Raw genomic sequence first — 7,250 nt, 5'->3', positions numbered from 1 at the left:
GAGGACAAAGGTTATGATGTGGTGTACAGTATGGGAAAACATTTTCTAAAGCATGTTTCTACCGGAGAAGTGAAACAGATTAGAGTTAGAGTGAAAAATATCGTCAATCTAGAGGTATATTTCTCCATGCATGCAACTATACCTCCAGGAGTGAGGAGGGGTGATGTAGAGCCTTAGTCGCAGAGTTGCAATGATTTGGCTAGGGTCCATAGGAGAGAAGTAGCAGTTGGAGTATACTCTTCTCATGGATCATTACCCTTGATATAGGGACCCACAATATTTAGTAGCAGTAGGATCAATGTTAATTGTAGCAGTCAGATATAGAGGAGCACAGACTAATGTTGACACTAGAGTAGGAGGCTCAACAACAGAGTCGGGAACAACATAATTTTCCCAGTAGAGGTACCACTTCCTACCGCCATCTCTTTTATTTTTATGAAGAAATTTTATTATTTTCTTAATAAGATTTCAGGGGTTCTATGGGATCCGGCGAGGTATGACCATTCCATCTCTTTCATCATATTCATCTATAAATTCCATTGGAATTAGTAGGAAATAATATGTATAACTTAGCTGTTGGAAGAGGTCAAATGAGTGAAATGATGCCTCCAAGGTGTTCTATTCAAAATGGGGGGAATGGAAAGAAATTGAGTAAAATAAAATGGATATGATTACCCCTAGACTATGAAGTTGTTATCAAGACTTTGAAATTAAAATTCATAAAGAAATTGGTTCTTCTTGTAGGTCATTTTATTGTTTTTCTTAAATTGAAAGGATATTCTATGTTGAGTAAGAGATACCAAATGTAAGTGGCTTATTAATTAAATAGGTCTCTTGTTTTCTCTAAATTTAAAGGGAGGAATTATTGTATTCACTTGTCTTATGAGAATTTTCATTTTTTCATTTAGTTTGAAGAAAATAATAGAGGATTTACCTTTTAAGATCCGAATATGATTTTCTCTAAATTGATGATAAAACAAGAGAGATAAATACCCTACTACTTCTTTAAAAATATAGACATATCTACTCCTACAAACTAAGGTGAATTGCTTGCAGGTTTTCATGGCTTTATGGTGATTTCTCAATAAGTTAATGCAGGTTCAAGTAATAGAAAAGAAAATGTTGTTTTAAGAACTCAATCCAATTGCAAAGATGGAAGATTTGAGTTAATTTATGCGAAACTACTTTCATTTAATGAGGAAATGGGCATGGGATGGTAACAATATTTTAGCCAAGTATTTGGGAATTATAGTTATATCTTCCTTGATATCATTGGCTTCCCATACTAAATTGTATAGTTCTCTCTTTTGATGCTTCTAACAAGGAAGACTATACTAAAGCATTAATATTATGGATGCTCACAACTTTGCAATAATCTAAATAATTAATGATTTAGGATTTCGAATGACTATATTTCCAAATGGATTTTCTAGCACTAGTTTATAGACACAGACTCTCATAAGAAAAAAATTCTTAAAATGTGCAAGTGACTTGAGTACAATTTTTTATTATTTGTTTTTTAACATAGATTGAAGATCCCATAACATGATAGTTTGAAGTATTACGTGTCTTCCATTTCATTAGTGAAATTAAACCCCATATGCCTTTTAATCTTGTATTTATTTTGAAAAACAATTTTATTTTGGATTGCCATGAATAATCATATTCAAATCTTGTGGTATGTTATCTCCTTGTAAACTCAATAAAACTGACACTTCCTTGGTTGCACATAAATGGTTAATGGGAACCCATTTTGTTTTTGATGCAATAATTAAGTGGATAGACTTGTCTATTTTGGAATGGAGATTTTAGGGTTTTATTTTAATTATTAGTGATTATTAGGAGGATGGTAGAGATTTAACCTCCACTGAATATTATGGAATATTCATATTACTATACAAAAATAAAAGGTTGGAAGTGATCTCCAATGCTACAATGTTTTCCCCTTTTAATTAAATTGATTAATTAAAAAAAATGGCATATGAACAAGTACCATTGGAAGTGAATTATGGTTTTTTGGGCATGTGGTATTGATAATCCATGGCATTTGTCCGATATTTTTAATCCTTTTCTATATATTGATGGATGCAATTTCATATTTATTAAAGAGTAATTTCTTTTTCTTTTTGTTCAATTTCCCATGGGCCATACATAAGGATACAACCCACATGCAAGATTGAGAATGTAATTTCATCTTATTGGGTGTGGTGTAATTTAATCTTGAGAGTGTATTTCGAGTCCTCATCTCAAATACCAAAAATTTTTTGGATGACAATGCACCAATTTCCGGGATGCTTTACACAATTATTGAGGTGCCAAGATGTTGGGTGGCGAACAATAGAAATGTTTGATTGATGTGACAAGATGATGGGTGGCGAACAGTAGAAATGTATGTTTGATGTGCCAAAATGTGAAGAGTATAAATGTTTTATGTGCCAAGATGATTGTGTGTGGTAAAAAGAACAGCAGAAATGTATGATGGATTTGAAGCGAATTGCAGTAAAACCAAGAAAAGCGAGCCTGCATGAGTAAACAACAAACCTAACCCTCACGTGCATTCTCCTAGTCCCGCCTTGCAACCAGCACTCAAAATTCCATTCCTCGCTCTCATCTTCAACTTCCTCGCCTTCCTAGTAAGGATGGATGGAAGATACAGTAGACGACAAGAACGCCTAGGTGATCGAGGTTGCATGAACCTGAATATTTCCAATAAATTAATAAAAAATCACCCGACTATTTATTTATTACCACTGATGATATCAACATTGATACTTTATGAGATACTCCATCCTGTGTGGTGAACAATTAAAAAAACAAAAAGTTTGATAAAGAGACACAACTTTGGTCCTTTTGGTATATATATTTAAATATTTGCAACTTACTAGAATATTTATTATCAACCAATGATATTCGCATCAATGAGATATCCAATGGAATATGGTTATTTAATTGAATTTAATTTCAAAAGAATCACTTTTGGAATCTAATTAATTTGAGCTTTTAGTTCATTTCAATTTATTTATGCTTAATTAAAGTATTATTTTATTAGATTTTGAAGATTATCATGTGTATTTTTTTTTTCTTGATGGTGTCACTAAAGCTTATCTTTAATAACATAATTTAAAAGAACCTTTCGCTATTCAAATGAGAAGGTTTTGTAATCATGGAAGCAATAATGTGTAGGTTGTCATAAATACATTGTTGTGCTATCCATTAGGTTCTCATGTACATAACAATATTTTTAATGCTCAATTTATAGGTGTTGACATCCTAACCATAGAGGAAATGAAGTGAACCACCCCTAATAAAAAAATACAAAGTTACCAGAAAAATTAGTAGTTAGGGCTAATGACTATGCCACAATAATAGAATTACCGCTCTCATGAATGTAACCTTACCCCACTTAAATCTTCTTTTCCTATAGACAAAAGGAGGTATAAAGTAACTTGGTGGCCATGGATGAAGGAATCAATGAAATGGACTATGGGGATGATGATTCCCCTACCACCACATCCATTTTTGGGTCTCACCATGAATTCGTTAAGATATGGCATAAAAAAAGGGTTAAATGATTAGATGGGAGTACCATACATGTTCTTGGATGTGGTCAAATTTGACAGAGGTGAAAGATATGCATTTGAGGATGAATCTATTCACAAACTTCTTGAAGACGATAAGTTATTTCTTTACTCTTTCATGACAGTTTATAAAAATATACCATTATTGATTTTATGTTGGAAATTTAACTTATTTAACCTTTCTATGTCCTCCCCACCAATAATATTTTGTTTGAACAACTCAAAATTATGCGTGATGGAAAGTAATCACACAACTCTTCAATATTTAAAGGCTTTCAAACTTGTGATCTAGGTGTCTTTTCATGTGATTTTTCAAGGCAATTCATATACATTTTCCTATGCAATGGGGCTATTCTTGATCCATATTCACTTCATATTTGTCCTTTTCCAAGAGTCATGGATAACATATTTTCTAATTTTCAATGAGTGGGATATATAACTATATCGTATCATCTCATCACAATGGTGCATTGATTTCAATCTTGGTGTGGTTTCCAACATAATGTTATTTATCTATAGCACGAACCCATTTGTTATTAGCTATTACATACTGAAATACCCTATATTTATGTCACGTAATCAAATATGTTCCTTCTTTTGTTGGACATCAACACTGACATCAAGAGAATATTGCTTATGTAGTTATATTTTAGGTTATAAATGAGTATGAAGTGTAATGTATCAGATTTATAGACGTATCAAAGAGAAAAGTTGGTCATCATAGTTTCGAGGGGTTGGCTTTACACTTTCACCACTGCCATTATAGAAAATTGTAAATGACCCTCCCATATTTACTCACTTGTACAAGCTCTCTAGGGTAAATATGAGTTGAGTTCTATAGTGACATGACCCAACTTTCAAGTTCCAGTTATGGAAGTGGGGCCTACAAACCTACAACTAGTTGACCTCCCTCAGGGGTTGCAAACCACTCACAATAGGCTACAGTTGCAAATAAAAGACACAATTGATTTAGTATTTTGGATGCTTCTCAGTTGCAATTATTGTAGAAACAAAAACAACAGTGAGATGGATTCTTGTTATTGTACATTCTTGTAGGAGAAAGATTGGTGTTGTGAAGAACCATTTTCTTGCTAAGAGGGAGTGTTCAAATTGTGTAGCAAGAAAATGCTTCATTTGACTAGTGCCTTATTCAAATGGAGAAAATTTGATTTTCCACATCAACTGGATGACTTGGATTGTAGTTAGCTAGAGTGACATGGCCTTGTCTACTAGTTATCTCAGTAGATTCAAGTTATAAGCTAGAAGTAGAGTTGTGCATGAGTTGATTGCTAAGATCTCGCAATCTAGTTGAGTTAATGTTAGTGTTAATTGAGCTCTAGTCATTAATTGAGTAAGTTTAAGGTAAGTTGAGTAGTTATAGAAATTTTTAACTCACTGATCTCTCATTTTACTACTTAATCAGCTAAAAATAGACCTAGTTATGCATGGAATTCAAATTACCTAGTTGAGTGGATGGAAAAGGAACATTGTATTTATAATTGTATAATATTTAGTGTACAATGATTTTGTGATCTAGGTGGATATTGGTGGCCACCCACCTATTCCACCTAGAGCTCTAGTTAGTTTCATGTGATTCCTTGATTATAGTAGCATCTATTATTTTTAGAAGTTTTTCGGGTCTTGAACTTCTGGAACTATTTTAATCCCCTAAATTACAGTTTTTTATTTTATTTTTAGAAATCTTGTAGTACTTGGAGATATTTCCAATGAGGTATCATACACGACAAACAAAGATCATATGACTAAGTTATAACCCCGGGAAGTGGGTTTCCCAATGAACCCCAATAGGGCCCAAAATATCTTGGCAGTGCATCTTCTGGGGTTAGGGTTTTGGTTGTTAACGGTTTTCCCTTGTTGTTCAATAATAAAAAGGCCCTTAAGCCTCATTGTAACACAGTTTAGAGGCATGTAGATGTCACATCCCTTCTTAGTGATAATCTACCATCGCTTGAGATAGTTTATTTCCATTATATATGTAAACATATTTTAGTTCTTTGATATTATTGAAATGAATTTTTATTTCTTTTAAATTTCTTTGTTTATGTTTGTTCTATATTCTATTGCGTTCCAGTATAAGTTTGGATCATTGGTATTAGAGCAGTCTTCTCTTTCTCTATTTTTATTTGCATGTCCCCAATGATGTTAGGGTATAATGATTTAGGGCTCCAACTTGTTGAACCTTTGCAAGGCCATGTCGATAAACCCCAACGACCTCCCATAACAGAGGAAGAGAAAGATGATGGAGTAGAAGATCCTTCCAAAATATTGCTCGAATAAGCCCTCAAGCGACAGAGGAATGAGATGATGGATAACTTTGCTAGGAATTTTTTGTGGCTACCCACAGGCGATACATCTTCATCCAGTAGCCACTCTAGAGGCGCCACTCCCTATAAGGTACAAGTCAAATTTGACATACCCATATTTGAAGGCCATAAAGATGAAAACGTCATAGATAGATTGTTAAATCGGTTGGAAGGATATTTTTCAGGTCATGAATTTTCCAATCGAGAAAATATTACTTTTTCATTTCTCAAAGTCGCCCCCATGTAAAGGACTGGTGGGAAACCTACTATGAATAGAAGGATAAGAGGGAACCCTCACTGTTTTCAATTGCACCCAGTTGGAATTCTTTTCGAGATGTCATCAAGGAACAATATTACCCTATCAAGAGCTATGAATATAGATGCATAAAGTCGACCACGTTGCAGCAGGGAAGGGACCAAGACGCGTCGAAGTTCACAAATATTTTTCATACACTTCACATGAAGATTGGTGTCAAGGATTCTGAGCAGAATTTGGTATTCAAGTATCGCGGATGTCTACACCAGTAAATCCAAGATGAGATGGAGTTCCTGGACATCTCCTCGCTTGGCGCTCCTTATCGATATGATGTCAAGATCGAGAAAAAACTTAAATAGAAGAAGAAAGGCTTTGGATCTACAAATTTGAATAAAGGCAAAGGTTCCCCCAAACTGTAGAACAAAGGATAAAGCCAAGGTCAGGCGACCCAAGAATAATTGCCAAAGCCGAAAGAAAAGAAAAACACCATGAAAACAAATAAGGACACAGATAAATGGTGTGAGTGCCACTAGAGGCCCACTCACAACACAAGTGAGTTTCGAGCCAGGCAGTCATTTGTAGTCAAGCTGAAGGCTTCTTAATCAAATGCATGTTCTGACTCTGAGACGGAACCCAACAAGGGTAATGACAAAGGGAAGTAGATTATTGATGCAGAGCCGAGTTCCATTATTGCCACCATAAGGATCGAGAAGATTGAGCTCAAAGATCCATAAGAGGGGGAGAGTTTCTTCCACTCTCATATGCGGGTGAAGAGTTCTCTGCTATAGTTGATTGTTGACAGCAAAAGCCAAAATAAATAAATTTTAGCAGTGTTCGTGAAGCGGTTGGGCGTACCAACCACACCACACCCACAGTCGTATACCATGGGGTGGCTTCACCAAGGATGAGATTTTTGCATCACCCAACAGTGTCGCCTTCCCTACAACATCAAGCTCTTCACATATGAGGTACTGTGTGATATTTCTCCTCCTGAAGTTTTTGATGTATTATTTGGCCAACCATACTTGTGGAAGTGTCATGTTGTGTATGAGTCTAGGCCTCACGTTGTTATTATTTCTTTGGGAAATAAGT

The sequence above is a fragment of the Pinus tabuliformis genome, chromosome 6 (assembly GCF_031772625.1).
Source record: "Pinus tabuliformis cultivar Carrire ecotype Pingquan chromosome 6, CPIR1, whole genome shotgun sequence".
NCBI lineage: Eukaryota > Viridiplantae > Streptophyta > Pinopsida > Pinales > Pinaceae > Pinus > Pinus tabuliformis.
Note: the sequence above shows the minus strand (reverse complement) of the source record.